The sequence below is a fragment of the Macaca fascicularis genome, chromosome 10 (genome assembly GCF_037993035.2).
Source record: "Macaca fascicularis isolate 582-1 chromosome 10, T2T-MFA8v1.1".
NCBI lineage: Eukaryota > Metazoa > Chordata > Mammalia > Primates > Cercopithecidae > Macaca > Macaca fascicularis.
The window spans coordinates 51,890,586-51,909,741 of NC_088384.1; the positions used below are offsets into that span (position 1 = coordinate 51,890,586).

The 19,156-nt window shown below is 36.0% G+C and overlaps 1 long non-coding RNA gene and 1 other non-coding gene across 2 annotated transcripts; both read right to left on the reverse strand.

Moving 5' to 3' along the window:
- Positions 1 to 11,811: 11,811 nt before the first annotated feature.
- On the reverse strand, positions 11,812 to 17,567 carry LOC141407758 (uncharacterized). The gene is made up of 2 exons (XR_012418324.1): positions 17,502 to 17,567; positions 11,812 to 13,200 (listed from the first exon to the last, which is right to left on the reverse strand). It is a non-coding gene; the product is annotated as an uncharacterized lncRNA (long non-coding RNA).
- Positions 14,383 to 14,486, reverse strand: LOC135965777 (U6 spliceosomal RNA). The gene has a single exon (XR_010578890.1). It is a non-coding gene; the product is annotated as a U6 spliceosomal RNA (small nuclear RNA).
- Positions 17,568 to 19,156: the final 1,589 nt, after the last annotated feature.

Consider the following 19,156-nt stretch of genomic DNA (forward strand, 5'->3'; position numbering starts at 1 on the left):
AATGACTATCTACTCTTCCACTGAAGAGAATTCTCCTTGGCACCCCTGCTTGTCATTCAGTCCTGCTGGTTCGTTGGTTCTATTGTGTATCCTGCAGAGTGATACTTTGCAGCATCTTTGCCTGTTGTAGCTGAAGTGGAGTCATCCATCATTGTGATCACAGGAACTGAGGCCCTTATGGACCTGGAGTAAATTATGAAGCTATGAGGAAAGTGATCATTTTTGCAGAAACAGCTATTTTATGTTCCTGTTTTCTATACTATCCTTTCTTTCTTGTCTGGGATAATGAAAGAGTAAAAGCCACAGGACCAGTTTTTGTCCTTTTGATTCATGCTGAAGGAAGAAAATACAATCAATAAAAATGTACTTAACAAGCCTAAGATTGACTGGTCTTTTTCTGTTTATTTTGAATTTCAGATGTACTTCTCTGTTGACCTGCTGTTAATGCTGTGTAGCTGTGGATTTCCCAGATTTAAGTGTGTTATAAATAGATAAACTTCACCACATGGGACGATTTACACTAACTGATTTGAGATCCAGGCTGGGCATGACAAAGAAGTTGTCAATTACCTTTAGTGAATTTCAGTCATGTAGAACCAAACTAAATAACTCATTCTTTTCATACCCTTTCATCTCTCCCCTTCTCCTGCAGTGAAAGCATCAATTAATACCTGAAAATACAACCTAAATTCATAAGTTACTCCAAAATTTATATTTGCTGTATGTAATTTACATGTCTTTATTTTATCCTAGTGGATTTAGAATCAGTTTAACATTCATAATATGGTAAAATATGTTTAGGTAACATAGAAAAGTGACTTCCCTGATACAATTTTTAAAATTAAAATGAAGATTAAATAATACAATTTAAATAATGCTAATACATAACCAAGTGAACTGAATATTTTTTCTTCCGTCAGTTATTCTACAGTTACACAGTTTGATCTTGTAAAACCTGTCAGTACTGGTCTGCTTTGTCATTATTATACATTCATTGGCTATGTTCTAATAGATGAGTATTATACTATTATGAACACTTACTACTCCTTTCATACAATTTTTATATCTAAGAAGTGAATATTTGCTTTATTAGAGAAGGCTAAATAGCTTCACTTTAAAGACTGATTTTCTTTAACATAAATAATATGATGACTCCTCCATATGGTTACTTTGACATGGCTCTAATAGCAGAATTATGTCACATATAAATCAACAAACTAGATAATGGAATCTAAATATTTTAAATTTGGAAGGTACATTGCTTTTTACAGACAATAAGATTTTAAGGCAACAGTCTAATTAAATTCTGCATACTGGAAAGAGACTAACCCTAGGTTACATCTGGTTGCTGTATATGAAAGACAAATATTTAATGAAAATGCAACTAGCATTATTGAAACAAATATTTACCTTTTATTTAGATTGACCACACACATACTTTTTTGTACCATAGCTAATGAATGTTTATACAAAGTGCCAACATACATAGTGGTAGTAAAGTATAATGAAAATAAATGTTGGAAAAGAAATTAAACTTTCTTTGTATGGGAACAGTGTTTTTTATATGAAGCATAGCAAAGCAAGATAATCCTACTATGTTTAAATGCGAATTTTATTGAGACAAATCAAAGGCAATGAAAAGGTAGACATAGTAGTTTTATTCTATTTTAAACTACTTTATTGGCTACAGCTGCTGTTTTTGAATGAAGCCAGTCTCTTATACTTCATTGTCAGCAGCCTGTATCCAGTCAATCTTTCACTAAGAAACAGAAAGTTCACTACCCTGAGGAATCCTTCCATCACTTTGCTTTAACCACTTAGCAAAATAATGAAAGGGCCACTCTGTGTTAAGAAAAATTGCATTTCTATATTATTAGTTAAAAGTTTAAAATTGTGGTGCTTAGAAATATAGGACCTACAGGAGCGCTAACTAAACAAAGATGGTTCTTGAAACACTCTTACATGTTGCATTTGTCATTTTCAGTTGTGCCAAGACTGTGCATCCAGTGGTAGCCTAGATGGAATACTTCTAAAAATTTCTAGAATTAGCCTAAGTTCAGACGCTAGATAGACCAAGATTCTAGGATTTCACATGTCCTTGCAATGAAATATTGAGACTCCCATTTCAAAGATAGATTTATAGGTGTATATGTAACACAGGTTCCTCAAATTTCACAGGAATATCCAAAATAGATTAAATTCATATGGTTTTCTATATGAGACAGAAAACAGCATTGGATGTACTACCTTTGTGTGTCTGCTTTTACTAAAGGCTAAGTTGCATAATCCATAGTTTGTGGCCTCTGGTGCTTAGTAAGTGTTTTTACTGTTTTTTTGCAAGATAGTTTGCAGATCTACAGCATAATTTAAAAACAATTTATGTAATTGACAGAGCAAGAGATTCACATGTCATATCTTAAACAGTCATCTGACTGACATGCACCCTAACATGACTAAACCTTTCCAGTAGTGCATTAATTTGCTGCATGAAGAAATAATAAAATTCATTGTTGAACTACTTGGAACTAGGGAGGAACGTTAGTCTAATTCTTGTTGTACATAAATTTCAAATGTGTGAACTGCAAAGTACTTCACCTTAATTAGATAATATAGTATAATTAAGTCACTGGTTTTGAGCCTTTTCATTCACTTGGAAAACAATTTCCACATATAAACTAACATAGCTAATCAAAAAGTTAAAGACATTTGAGAGAAAATACACATACTGTCCACATCAGAAGCAACTAAAAAGTGCTCAACATTGTCTGACTCTACTATTTCCTGTTCAGAATTTGGAAGTTTCACTTGGTAGGTTTCTATGTTCAGTATCTTTATATTGAAGCACAAATGTTCTGATACAAATGACAGGAGCATGCATTCCATCAACTCGAAGTTTTCTCACAAAATAGCCCTTAACTGCTACAAAACTTGATTTTCATATTCCAAAGAGGAACCCCATTCTCTATTTGATGAACACTGGGATTATTGTTCCATAGGAAGGCAATCATTATGGTGCCTTTGGCACCAGCGACTGATTTTCCCCATTTACATGTTCCTACATATTGTTAATCCTTCCCTTGTGTACTGAAAAGGCATCTAGCATTAATCAGTAGCGAAGTGAATATCTTCTATTTGCTTCAAAGATATGTTTAAGGCCCCATTTCTCTGATGTAGAAAATGCATGATTATTCATTTCTAAAGCCAGTTGTGTAATTTACCTATGGTTGTTTTTCAAAATTGAAACATTGAAATACATAAAACCCAAGGTAGGAAAAGAAAATTAACTTTTAGATAGCTGTATAATAGCAAAGGATTTTCACTTTCTGCAAGTTGAAGTGATGCTTAATAAAACATAATTTTTGCAAGAATTGGTGTATTTTATCAGACATATACTCTATCCAGCTTGTTTTTGTATTTTATATAATCACCAAAAATAAAATTACAAAACGCTTGTCAGAATGGGATTTTTACTAGGATCCTGGACAACAATGACATAAAAATACAATGTCAGAAGTGTAAGAATATCTCTAGGACATCTACAAATGATGCGGAAATTTCCAAATACCCTGTGACCAATGGCATGCCCAGAAAAGTTCTCCTTTTGATCTAAGTAAATCACAGCGTTTAGAATCCCAGGGTAAACTTCCCCCTGAATATTTCCTGCACTTTTCATGCAGTCTGCTACCTCTAGTACTTTTTATCTGCTTCAACCCTAGTGAAATATTGAATAAACATCTCTCAAGAATCAGAGAAATGGTCACCCAGCATTGCCCCAGTTTTAATTTCTGTGCACTGATGTTTGCAACTTATGGAATTGGAACCAATGGTAAGACTTGGTCAACTGTTGTCATTTATTTATACCAGACAGGACTAGAAGGCACAGTGAGAACAGCCAACCGATACATGGAATTTAAAATTTAGCTAAGATCTGTAACCATGAAGAAATCAAGAGTCTTGTCATGATTCCAGATATGGATGGAGTGTCCACTAAAATTTAAGCTCTATGAGGGCAGTTCTATGCGTTCATAGAATTTAAGTTTTGTGAGAGCAGATATTTTTGTCTGCTTTATTCACTGCCATAACTAGAGTAGAACATAGTTGGCACCCCATAGACATTTGTTGAATAAATGGATGAATCAATAATATATACAACATGAGAACAAAAAGCAGAACAGAGAGTAAAACAGAAGATGATGGCCAAGAAGAAAGATCAGGAACTAGAAGTCAAATCAGTTAGTAAGATATAAATCAAGCAAGCAGTCACACAGACAAGAATAAGAAAACTCCAAAATATGAAAGCAAGATAGTCAATGAAGTACTTGAGCATAATAAAGATGACCTTTTTGGGAGTACTTGTTATGTGTAGCTATTGCTCTAAGTATTGTACATATGTTACTTCTTTTTGCCCCTCACATTATCCTACTATCATCATGTTACAGAAAGGAATGTAAGTCACAAGAAGACTCCATCCAGTTTAAGGTCTCTATTTCAGAAAGTGGTAAAAATTGCATTTGAATCAGAGCTTCTGTTCCTGAACACTTTGCTATATTGCCTCCATTTGGACTTCCTGAATATAATAAATATTAAATGGAGCCTGCCATTAGAAGCAGAGAAATGGATGCACAACAGTAGGAAGAGAGCTTGATTTCCAGCCAAACATTGAGGCCAGCCAGGAAAATTAATAAATCGGATTACAGTTTGGGCAGACACCAAATCCAAGGCTTAGTTGACCCAGGAATTCATGATGGAACAAGACGTTAGAAGCACATGGTAAGATATGGACAGATTATGAGAGCAGGTTGTTTTTGTCTTTTATGTCACACTTCATCCACTTTAATTTTCTTAGTCCTGTAATTTCCATTTTTTTGAACATTAAACAATTTGTGGGAATCCTCCCTAACTCATTTTATGAGGCCAACATCATCCTCATACCAAAGCCTGGCAGAGACACAACAACAAAAGAGAATTTTAGACCAATATCCCTGATGAACATCGATGCAAAAATCCTCAATAAAATACTGGCAAACTGAATCCAGCAGCACATCAAAAAGCTTATCCACCATGATCAAGTGGGCTTCATCCCTGGGATGCAAGGATGGTTCAACATAGGCAAATCAATAAATGTAATCCAGCATATAAACAGAACCAAAGACAAAAACCTCATGACTATCTCAATAGATGCAGAAAAGGCCATTGACAAAATTCAACAGCCCTTCATACTAAAATTCTCAAGAAATTCGATATTGATGGAATGTAACTAAAAATAATAAGAGCTATTTATGACAAACCCACAGCCAATATCATACTGAATGAGCAAAAACTGGAAGCATTCCCTTTGAAAACTGGCACAAGACAGGGACGCCCTGTCTCACCACTCCTATTCAACATAGTGTTGGAAGTTCCGGCTAGGGCAATCAGGCAAGAGAAAGAAATAAAGGGTATTCAGTTAGGAAAAGAAGAAGTCAAATTGTCCCTCTTTGCAGATGACATGATTGTATATTTAGAAAACCCCATCATCTCAGTCCAAAATCTTTAAGCTGATAAGCAACTTCATCAAAGTCTCAGGATACAAAATCAATGTGCAAAAATCATAAGCATTCTTACACAACAGTAACAAACAAACAGAGAACCAAATCATGAATGAACTTCCATTCACAATTGCTTCAAAGAGAATAAAATACCTAGGAATGCAACTTACAAGGGATGTAAAGGACCTCTTCAAGGAGAACTACAAGAACCACTGCTCGGTGAAATAAAAGAGGACACAAACAAATGGAAGAACATTCCATGCTCATGGATAGGAAGAATCAACATCGTGAAAATGGCCATACTGCCCAAGATAATCTATAGATTCAATGCCATTCCCATTAAGCTACCAATGACTTTCTTCACAGAATTGGAAAAAACTGCTTTGAAGTTCATCTGGAACCAAAAAAGACCCTGCATTGCCAAGACAATCCTAAGTCAAAAGAACAAAGCTGGAGGCATCACGCTACCTGACTTCAAACTGTACTACAAGGCTACAGTAACCAAAACAGCATGGTACTGGTACCAAAACAGAGATATAGACCAATGGAACACAACAGAGCCCTCAGAAATAATACCACACATCTACATCCATCTGATCTTTGACAAACCGGACAAAAACAAGAAATGGGGAAAGGATTCCCTATTTAATATATGGTGCTGGGAAAATTGACTAGCCGTAAGTAGAAAGCTGAAACTGGATCCTTTCCTTACTCCTTATATGAAAATTAATTCAAGATGGATTAGAGACTTAAATGTTAGACCTAATACCATAAAAACCCCAGAAGAAAACCTAGGGAATACCATTCAGGACATAGGCATGGGCAAGGACTTCATGTCTAAAACACCAAAAGCAACAGCAACAAAAGCCATAATTGACAAATGGGATCTAATTAAACTAAGGAGGTTCTGCACAGCAAAAGAAACTACCATCAGACTGAACAGGCAACCTACAGAAACTTTTTGCAATCTACTCATCTGACAAAGGGCTAATATCCAGAACCTACAAAGAACTCAAACAAATTTACAAGAAAAAAACAAACAACCCCATCAAAAAGTGGGCAAAGGATGTGAACAGACAGTTCTCAAAAGAAGACATTCATACAGCCAACAGACACATGAAAAAATGCTCGTCATCACTGGCCATCAGAGAAATGCAAATCAAAACCACAATGAGATACCATCTCACACCAGTTAGAATGGCAATCATTAAAAAGTCAGGAAACAACAGGTGCTGGAGAGAATGTGGAGAAATAGGAACACTTTTACACTGTTGGTGGGATTGTAAACTGGTTCAACCATTGTGGAAAACAGTATGGTGATTCCTCAAGGATCTAGAACTAGAAGTACCATATGACCCAGCCATCCCATTACTGGGTATATACCCAAAGGATTATAAATCATGCTGCTATAAAGACACATGCACATGTATGTTTACTGCGGCACTATTCACAATAGCAAAGACTTGGAATCAACACAAATGTCCATCAGTGACAGACTGGATTAAGAAAATGTGGCACATATACACCATGGAATACTATGTAGCCATAAAAGGGATGAGTTCATGTCCTTTGTAGGGACATGGACGCAGCTGGAAACCATCATTCTCAGCAAACTATCTCAAGAACAGAAAACCAAACACTGCATGTTCTCACTCATAGGTGGGAATTGAACAATGAGATCACTTGGACTCTGGAAGGGGAACATCACACACCGGGGCCTATTATGGGGAGAGAGGAGGGGAGAGGGATGGCATTGGGAGTTATACCTGATGTAAATGACTAGTTGATGGGTGCAGCACACCAACATGGCACCAGTATACATATGTAACAAACCTGCACATTGTGCACATGTACCCTAGAACTTAAAGTATAATTTAAAAAATTAAAATGAATGTATGTAAAATTATAAAAAAAATTTGTGGATTATCAAATATTAGTATTTACATTTTAGTTCCTGATCTGTTGGTTGATTAAATATATATAACAAAACACTACTAAAATGAGAGTAATTATTTTTCTATGCACTTGTATTTTGTACTTTCTAGGAGCATGTGTGTAATTTTAAAAAGTAAAAAAAAAATATTGAAGCCATGTTCTTTACTTAATTGGCATGCCATTGTGAATTTGGATTGTTGAACCATTGGATGCAATTGGACGGCCACAGAAATGTAATCTAAAGAGTTGACTTTAAGCTGCATTAGGGTAACTACCACTCATTAAGTTCTCATTTGTTATCTGCTTGTATATTAATTAGCGCAGGTTTTCTCACCCTTGGCACTGTTGATATTCTGGGTAAGATAATTCTTTGCTGTGGGGAAATGCATTTTAGGATGTTTAGCAGCATCCTGGTTTCTATCTACTAGATGCCAGGAGCAAGCCTTTATAAGAGTGAGGTGCTTAGGGCACAGAATTTAATGTGCTCTTGGATTGTACCTCACCTCACTGTGGTCCCATGTGACAGATAATGTCAAATGTTCCTTTAAGCGACAGAAAAATTCTACTCACTGAACCACTAAGTTAGAGGAATATGAATAGTTTTAGCAACTACATTAAAAAATGTATAAATGAAGTCTATAATATAGAAGCTTATTTCTCATTCAAATAATAGTCCAAATATGTATCACTTGCCATGAGAGACTTTTTCCATGTGAACATTCAGAGATCCAGGTTATTTGTGCATTGTGTCTCCAACACATTCTGAGCCCCTTATTTTCTGCTGGTGGACAGGGAAAGAGACAAACGAAAGAGATGCTGTTCTGCTGGTCATTGGAAGGGCAAACACATGACTTGAAAGCTGTATCTCAGATGTATCAGACTTTGGCTCACCATTACCTCAGCTACAGCTCGGTCACATGACTATTCCAAGGAGATCTGCAAAATGTAGTCTAGTTGCGTGCCCAGTATAAAGAAGAAACACATATTTAATGAACAGTTTGTGCACACATCCTAGAGAACATAGAAGCAACGTTTGTGTGAAGAAAGAAAGAAAGAAGGGGACTGGGAAGAAATATGCCTCCTACAACTGGAAATGATTCAAAAGCATGTTGACAGAGAAATGAATAAATAAGTTGGAATGCATTCACACAGTTGAATATACAAAGCCATAAAAAAAATGGCCTGTATCTAACCATGACATCAGGGATGAACCTTTGGAAGCATCAAGACAAACTAGCAAGTCCTGGAAGATCACACTATTATATCTAACTATAAAATTTAAAAACAATCCCAAAATTATGCAGTATACTCCTTAGGCACATGATAAAACTAGAGCAAGAAGCTGGTAAACACAGAATGCAGAATTGTAGTTATCTTTTTAAAAAGACACAAGCGGGATGGGACAAGAGAATGGCACAACGGTAGATGCAAGTTATTGGAAAGGGTCTTGTTTGAAGGCTAAGTGATGGCCTTAATGTTATGCTTCATATTATTTTCTTGGTAACTTAAGTATAATATTGTTTATGCATGCATAATGCATTACAATAGAAAATATTAATACAAAAACATCAAAACAGAACAAACACATTAGTATTTAGTTAGTATGGAACATCATATATTGTTTGAGCATAAAAATAAAAAAAATTAAAAAGACTATTCACTGAAGAGTTCATTCATGTTGGGATGAAAAATCAAGAAATAATCTTTTGGAGCACAAATATAGAGAAATAGTATCAATTTACCAAGATCAATGTTGTTTGTCTATGGGCCAAGTAGTTGACAGACCCTTATTATATTCAAATACCCTCAATTTAGTTACCAAATTAGAATGTGGGCTTGGATGCTGTCTGAGCTGAGGACTTTCTTTCGCCTCTTCAGATCCCTGTTTGATGTATTTTTTCATTTTCAGTTTGGAATCTATTGTGGATCATAGGTACTGATCACATTCTGGGGCCTCGTGGACAGAAAAAACGGTGCAAGAAATTCACTTAATCTTTCTTTTTCCTTTTCTAATATCATAGGCATGCTTCTAGGGTTTCATTTAAAGTACAGCATCATAGAAATATCTCATAATTTAATTGGCAATGGATGAGTTATAAGACTGGGTTAATTACTTAATAGATGAGAGTATTTTAAAAGAGATTTCACATGAAGTCAAAAATACCCACTACATACCCATAAAAATGTAAAAAACCAGACCTTCTATTCCCTGTAACATTTAGTTATCATTTAGGTTTGAGTGTTCAAAGATATGCATATCGTTCAAGGATCCTTTTTTGGTAAAGGAACATATAAAATCTCAAGCAGATAAATTTGCATAGGGATGGTCATGACATTTTGACAAGTTTAGGGATGACACAGAAACTGTGATGCCTGACAGACGTTAGTGTCTGGTTCATTATTGTCATAGAAATTTTGTTTAAAAATATATTTGACAAGCTTTGTTATGTTTGATGCAATTGAAAAATATTGTTTGTGCAATTCCTTTGATGATTAACTGACTAGAGTTTTGATAATGCCATTGAAGAGAAAAACAAGGAAGCATCATTCCTAGAAACAGGTACCCAGCAGCACAGAAAATGATCCACATTTTTCAAATTTACCTTGAATACAGCTGTTGGATGAACATAAAATTTGAATAGCTGGAAGAAAAATGAGATATGGAGCCTAGCATTTATAATGAATTATCAAATGTGAGTAATTGCACTCAGTTGAACCAAAACACTTAGATTTTTGAAACTGACTCATCATTGTAATAACTTCCTTTTAAAAGCTGTTTTGTGCCTAATAATTTCACATATCATCAAAGTGCTTTGAAACATAATCTCTGCTATTCGTTTCATTAGATAAGGAAGAAGTGAACTTTAAAGTAAAATTTTCCCTGAAAAAAAATCTATTTTTACATGATATAATGATTACCACACTATTTATTCTGACTGTCTGGATTCATGATCTGGCTCTACCTGGTAGCAGCTGTGTAATCACAAAGCAGTTTTTGGAGAAAAATTTGGTTCGCAGAAGGAAAATTTACCAAAGAGAAAGAGCATGAGATTATATGCAGGATGGAGGTTAGACAGAAAAGGAAAAATCTTGATTTCACGCTTGCTGATAAGTTAGTTGTTCAGGGCTATGACCCAGAACCCAGGACCTGTGAACTTAAACTCAATTGGCATAATTCTTCCTATTTGGGATAACCATGGTATCTGATTTTATCACATCTGCAGGGGAACAATATTACCAGTACATACTATTGCCTCTCTCAAAGAATAAATGGCATTCATAAAACTATTGCCTTTTCCTAGAGTTATAATAAGAAAGGGGAGTACAAAAAGGCACTTGTTTGATGTGACTCTGTCTTTCATTTTACGTCTTCTAAACTTCTTAATTTTGATTGATTTCCCCTCTATACCTAGTGTTTATTGGAACAACTACTTTCCATTAAGTAGGAAGAAAGACTTTTATATACTGGGATTTACAAACCCTTATTTTTTTTATTTTTTATTTTTTACCAGAAACACTAAGAGACAGGTAACAGCTGGCCATTAAAGAATAAAGTAATACATAAAAATTTCACCTGCATTGGTTGAATTTAAGACTTGGGCAATAGTAAACCAAGCTGTGAGGCATTTTGAATTTTCAGGGTCACATTATGCAGTTGTGTCAGGAGACTATTTACTGGTGAGCAGAGACCCCAAAAATGCAGGCCTTTTGAGCCTTCTAAAATTTGTGTTTATCATTCCATAGAATGTCAAAAGTTTTACTGCATGTGTTTCTATTTTGTTCAGTTTTGCATGTTTTTGAATGCATATAAATGAAATCATACCATAAATATTCTTTAAATATAGGCTCTTTAATTAATTATCTCTAAGATTTGACCATATTGTTCCATTTAGCCATTATTCACTGGTTCTCCTTCGACCTACTATTCAATTTTCTGGATATAATACAATTTATTTATCACTCCTGTTTATAGATATTTAAATGTGTCCATTTTTTCTTAATGCAAACAGCGCTACTTAAACACTGTCATAGTTTTCTCCTGGTTACATACAGGTGGCTGTTTCTAGTTATATACAGGTGTTGTGGTCTGATATATGACCCCAACACAAAACAAGAAATTTGTTTTACTTGGCAATCAAGTAAACCAAAAGTTTCACAAACGTCAGAAGTAATCCTTATTCAATGCAGTCTCATATTTTTATTCTATTGTATTGTATTTATACTCTATACCATGTTATTTTAGGTTGTTAACCTTCTGGTTACCCTCCAGGGTCACAACCATAACGCTAAGAACATAAAAGTTGAAGTTTATTTAACTTGACGAATGAATTCAATTGAAGGCTGGTTCACTTTTACACCCATTTATTTGAGATTCCTCTTTTACTGAATGTTGGGCATTAGAAGATTTCCTGCCAGATGGGCATCTTATAAGTATGCTGTATATATACAAATGTATATATACATATATACATTTTTGCACATACACACACACAGGATTATTTGTCAATTTCAGCAGGAGTTTAGTATCTAATCTGCAGTGTGGCTAGAAATGGAAGTCCTCGCTTTTTGGAATCTTAGGAAGTGAGACACATATTAGAATTTGTATTTCCAGAAGTACTAGATGACCTTGTTATGGAAAAATTTCCCATTAAAAACAAACAGATACTAGACAAAATATAAAAACACATAAAATTATAGCTATTGGTAGAGATTACAGATCTACCAAGGTGGCAAGAAATTAGAACACAATCCCACAGAGTAGCAAAGCCCAGGTTCTCAAGGAGAAGCTATCTGTGGACATTTGCTACTACTTCATCTGCCGCCAGTCATTTGCTCACTTAAAAGCAGCCGCTGAAAGGCTGAGAGCAATTCAAATGTAAACATATGGGTAAACAGAAATGGATATTGGCTATATAAGGCAATGATAAAAGAAGCATTTTGGCAATATATACATCACATGGCAATAATAGCACAAAAGGTGGGAGAAAAAATGAAATTAAAGTAATACAGTCCTATGTTTTCTCAAAAGTGGTAATAGTATTAACATATATTAGATTTTAACAAGTCAGAAAACACATTGAAATCACGAGGACAACCCCAAACGGAGATTTAAAGAACGTAGAGCTTACATGCTAAGTAGGGAAATGGAATTAAGCAATAAAGGGTAGCTACCAAAAACTACATCAATTGTTACAGTTATTGGGAAAATAATATTTTTTTCCCTGAGAGCTTGGAAATGAATGAGAATACCTTCTATTACCATTTCTTTTCAACATTGTATTCAATATCATATTGCAGGTTCTAGCCAGTGCAATAAGGAAACAAAAGGTATAAAAATGAGAAGGAAGTAGAAACTCATTATTTGTAAGTGACACAACTGTGTATGTAAAATATGTAAATGAATCCACATATGAACTTAAAATTAATAAGTACATTTAGCAAGGTCAGGGATCAATATTATACTTCTATATATGAGCAATAAAGAAGTAAAATTATATTTAAAATTCATACCACTTACAAAAGCATAAAAATTGTACATAATATAAACCACTTAATGAATATCTACCAAAATGACTAAAATTTAAAATACTGGCTAGGCATGGTGGCACACACCTGTAGTCCAAGCTACTTGGAAGCCTGAGGCAGGAATATCACTTCAGCCTGGGAGGTCGAGGCTGCCAGGAACCATGATCTCACCACTGTATTCCAGCCTGGGTGACAGAGCAAGACATTGTCTCTAAAAAAAAAATAAACTAAAATAAAATAGGCTGGAAGGAGTGACTCATGCTTGTAATCCTAGCCCTTTGGGAGGCCAAGGCAGGCGGATCACCTGAGGTCAGGAGTTCGAGACCAGCCTGGCCAACCCATCTCTACTAAAAATACAAAAATTAGCTGGGCATGGTGGTGCATGCCTGTAATCCGAGCTACTCGGGAGGCTGAGGCAGGAGAATCGTTTGAACCTGGGAGGTGGAGATTGCAGTGAGCCAAGATCGCACCACTGCACTCCAGCCTGGGTGACAGAGTGAGACTCCGTCTAAAAGAAAAAAGAGTAATAAAAATAGAATGAAATAAACACTAACAATTGTAAGTGTTAAAGAGGATGTGGAGCAGTCAGAAGTCTTCTAGCCTGTGCAAACCCATTGTTAGTATGCAGGCAAAAGAGAAGCTTATAGGTGTTTGCCAAGTGTTTGCAGCAGCATTATTTATAATATCCCCAAACTGAAAATAGCCTAAATATTCATCAATAGTAGATGACTGACAATAAACAAATTGTGGCATATTCCTAAAATGTAACACTAAATCACAATGAAAATGAACTCAATTTGGCTACCTATAACAATGGTCATGAATCTCACTAAATTTTATTAAAATGAAGAATCCCAACACAGATAAATACAGATTTTATGATTTCATTTTATAAAAGTTAGCAAAACTGATCTATGTAGCTAGGAGTCAAGATAATTGTTAATATGGAGGAGGAAGGTCAGAGATAATAACTGAGTAAGGACATCAGAGCGACTTCTAAGGTCCTAGTAATACTTTATTTCTTAATCTAGGTGGATATGGGAAAAGCTAGAAATGAATTTTTATTAATAATCCTTATTTTTCACTCCTCTCTCTGAGCTCTTTGTCATATGACTTTAGAGTTTCTCTGATAAAGGCAGAATATATCTCCCTATATGACTTGCTTTAATTAATAGAATGAGGCAGAAATGAAGGTATGTCTGTTCAAAGCCTAGGCTTCAAAGGCCTTCATACATTTTTTAAATATTTCATTTTAAATGTCTGTGGGTACATAACAGATGTTTAAATATCTCATGAGGTACATGAGATATGTTGATAGAGGCAGGCAATGTATAATAATCACATCATGGGAAATGGGGTGTCCGTCTCCTTAAGCATTTATCCTTTGTGTTACAAAAATCTGCAATGCTTCATGCATCTGTGTGTCATCCTTGCGCAGAGGCTATGCTAATCTCTGTAACATTTCAATTTTAGTGTATGTGCTGCTGAGGTAAGCACCTGCATGCATTTCTATTTGCTTTTTAGCATTTCTGCAATACTATGAGTAGAACATGTCTGTGTTAAAATACAACAAAAGCAGGGTGGATGGGCTGTAGAGCAGAATATACCAGATGTCTTACTCTGGTTGTGTTGTTGTAACAAAATACTTTAGACTAGGTAATTTATAGAGCACAGAAATGTATTTTTCATGGAGGCTGGAACCCAAGATCAACGCACCAGCAGGTTCAGATCTAGTAAGGGCCTCATCTCTCTTTCCAAGTTGGTGCCTTGTTGCTGCATCCTCTGAAGAAGAGGAATGCTGTGTCCTCACCAAGTAGAAAAGGTGGAAGGGTTGGAAGGACAAAAGAGAGAGAGGCAAACTCCCTCCATTGTGTCCTTTCATACTGATATTAATCCACCCATGAGGGCAGAACCCTCATGACCTGAATACCTCCCCAAAACCCATCCTCCCAACACTTGCATTGGGGATTATGTTTCTACCAGATGAAGTGTGGGGATACATTCAGACCATAACATCAAGTAAGCTGCCCCCATCAAATGCAGCCTATAGCAAGCCCCGTTGGTATTTGCAAATGCACAAGTAAGCAGCTAAACTGCAAACATAGGAGTAATGCCTGACATGTGGGTTCTGCTCTTGGTTGGATTTGGTAGGTTTTGTTTCGATGGGAAAGTTCTGTTTCATATGTTTTTCATTCTCTTCCACAGGCTAATAGGCTAGACCAGGTGTGTATTTCTCATGATGACGGCATCAGCTCATGTAGAACAGCATTTTACACAAGGTCTCTTGGATTCTTGCCTTGGAACTAGCTCTCCATAAGATCTGCTTTATTCCATTGGTCAAAACAAGTTAGTTAGATGCCCAAACCCCAAATCCAGGGGCAGAGAAATGTCCTCTTTTGTGGAAGAAAATGCAAAATCTCAAGGCAATAGCTTTAATCAGAGGGATTGTGAAATATTTGAGCCATTAACACAATGTATGACGCCTAGAAGGATGTCACACAGTGAATAAGTAATTACAGCATAATTCATTATTTACAATTGTATTAAGTATTATGAAGAAAAAATACTGCATGGTAAGCTCTACATGGAAAACTATATAGGAAACAAATATATGATTAAGCATTTCTATTTCAAGATTACAATCCTGGATAATTATAATATTGACTATCACATTTCCATAGTAAGAGGTATTTAATAATGCACATGATGTCTAGTCTGTATTTTGTTAAATGCTTAAAATTGACATTAAGAAACAAAACTAATAATATCCTGGTTATGTAAAAATCTCTGATTACTTTTCTATTTAATTTTGAGAGCTAAGGAAGCCAGGGTTTTCCTTCTTCTCCAATGATTTTGCACAAAACTTTTACACTGTTCATTACATACTGTGTGGTTTTACATCTTTAGGTTTGAGAAACACATATATTGCTTAGAGATTATGAGGGAGTGAGGTAGGGAATTATTAGGGGAAAAAATGCGCCACCACCCCAGCTAGTTTTTGTATTTTTAGTAGAGATGGTTTCACCATGTTTGCCAAACTGCTCTTGAACTCCTGACCTCAAATGATCTGTCCCTCCCAGAGCGCTGGGATTACAGGCCTGAGTCACCACGCCCGGCCCAATGTTTATATTTTTTTAAAACAGAGATGGGGTTTCACCACATTGACCAGGCTGGTCTCGAATTCTTAATCCCAAGTGATCCGCCCACCTCAGCCTCCCAAAGTGCTGGGATTACAGGCCTGAGCCAATGCACCCAGCCCTGAATGATTGTTTTGTCTGTACATTTCTCATGTCTTATATGGCATTGTAAAGGCAATCAGATCTTTTCATTCATGTGGTTTTGGACCTTTTCAGTAATGGTATTATTCTTTGTACTTAGAAGCTTGGCAGGCACTAGAACCCATCTCTCAAACAAAACAGGCTGAAGACATTAGGAATATAGTAGCTGCAACTTGCGGGAGGTTGCATGAAATATTAATCCTGCTTCTCTCAGAACAGAGTCCTGCAACGGAGCCAATGAAGCAATCACTAGCTCCACAAATAAGACACTGCAAAAATTAAAAAATACCTAAGATGTTTTTGTAGTCTGTGATAGCAACTATGCATGGTAGAAAGGCTAGTGCACAACAGATACATACACCAATGGAACAGAATAGAGAGCCCAGAGATTAACCCATCATATATGGTCAACTAAATTTCAATAAGGGTACCAAGAATACACAGTGGGAAAATGACCGTCTCTTCAATAAATGATGTTGGGAAAACTGGGTATCCACGCACAAAAGAATGAAATTGGACCCCTGCTGTACACCACACCCAAAAATCAACTCAAAATGGATTAAAAACTAAAATGTAAGACTTGACACCATAAAACTCTTAGAAGGGAACATAGGGGAAAAGATCCTGGATATTGGATACAATGCCAAGCAAAAATAAACAAGTGCAACTATATCAAACTAAAATGCTTCTGCACAGTAAACAATCAATAAAATGAAAAGATAGGCCGGGCGCGGTGGCTCAAGCCTGTAATCCCCGCACTTTGGGAGGCCGAGACGGGCGGATCACGAGGTCGGGAGATCGAGACCATCCTGGCTAACACAGTGAAATCCCGTCTCTACTAAAAAAATACAAAAAAAAATAGCCGGACGAGGTGGCGGGTGCCTGTAGTCCCAGCTACTCGGGAGGCTGAGGCAGGAGAATGGCGCAAACCCGGGAGGCGGAGCTTGCAGTGAGCTGAGATGGCGCCACTGCACTCCAGCCTGGGCAACAGCACGAGACTCCCTCTCAAAAAAAAAAAAAAAAAAAAAAAAAAGAAAAGATAACCTATAGAATGGGAGAAAACATTTGCAAACCATATTATCTGGTAAGAGTTTAATATCCTAAGAGACTCATACAACTGAATAGCAGAAAAATCCACAAATAACCTGATTGAAAAAATGGGCAAAGGACGTAAATAGACATTTCTCCAAAGGAGACATACAAATGACCGACAGATATAGGAAAACATGCTTACCATCACTGATCATCAGGAAAATGCAAATCAAATCCACAATGAAGATGGCTCCTGTTTTTTAAAAAAGATAACTGTTGGTGATGATGTGGAAAAAAGGAAAACCTTGTATATTACTGGTGGGAATATAAATTGTTACAGCCATTATAGAAAATAGTACTCAGGTTTCTCAAAAAATTAAACGTAAAACTGCCATGTGGTCCAGCACTCCCATATTGGGTATATATCCAAAGGAACTGAAATCAGTATGCAGAAGAAATATTTGTACTCTCATGTTTATGGTGGCATTCTCAACAGCCAACATATGGAAACAACCTACATGTTGATTGATGAATGAATGAATGAAGAAATTGTGGTGTATACACACAATGGAGTATTATTCGGCCCCCCCAAAATGGAAATCCTCTCATTTGTGACAACATGGATGAACCCAGAGGACATTGTGTTAAGTGAAATAAGCCAGATACAGGTAGACACACACTGTATGATTTTACTTACATGTGAAATCTAAAATATGAAGCAGAGAGTAGCGTGGTGGTTGCCAGGTGCTGGGGGAAGGGGGAGATTGGGAAGTGATGGTTACAGGGTACAAAGTTTCATCATAGTGCCAATAGCTGACAATACTGTACTGTGTACCTAAAATTGCTAAGAGGGTAGATCTTCTGTTAAGTCCTCTTATCAAAACAACAACAATCATAATAAAGGGGGTGGCAGGAAACTTTGAGATGTGACAGGTTTGTTTATAACCTTGATGGTGGTGATGGTTTCAGGGATGTTTGTTTATCCCCAAACTGATGAAGATATATATGTTAAATATGTACCACTTTTTATATGTCAATCATACATCAATTAAATGGTTTAAGAAAAACAATAACAATAACAAAGGTTTGTGGAATACACTAATCAGACAATATAAACATCATCAGGGAGTTGCAGAGGCAGCTTACCTGATTACTCGGCCTGATTTGGGGCCAGACATGGGGAAGCCAACTTTAGGAACAACCAACTGAGAATTCATTACAACTCACAGCACAAAGCTACCTCAAAGGAATCCAGTAGATACGCCGAAATTACACATTACATGAAGAAAAAAAAAAAGAAAAAACGATTGCAATTCTGAAGAAAACTTCTGAAGTCAGATTGTGTGTATGTGCCCATTTGTGTGCATCTTTTATTTTTTCAGATATTTTCTTGCAAAATTAACAAATTTTTCCTTTCATATTTTCCCATCATTCCACAGTTCCATTTCTTTTACCAAGTCCTAAGTAGCCTTTTACTCCCCTGTCCACCAGTAAACATTGGTTTGGCAAAGCCAAGAGATTATCTAATTTTCATCCAAAAAGGATGGTGACCCTTTGCTGGTGATTTGCATTTCCTGCCTAGAAATCTAAACAATTTTTGTTTTCAAAGTTAAAAAATTTAACTAGAACATAGCTTACAGTTAAGGTTTCTCTATGAATCTATCACTAATTATCTATAATGTTGTTATCTCATATCTTTTGGCTATTCTATCTTTAACAGGTTTTTTCATTGGTGGGTTCTCTACTTCAGGAACATCAATTGTCTTTACGTTGATCACTTTTTGACTGTCCTCCATTATTGATTATATTGTCTCTTATTGCTTTGTCTTTTATTCTCTGCACTCATCATGACTAAAT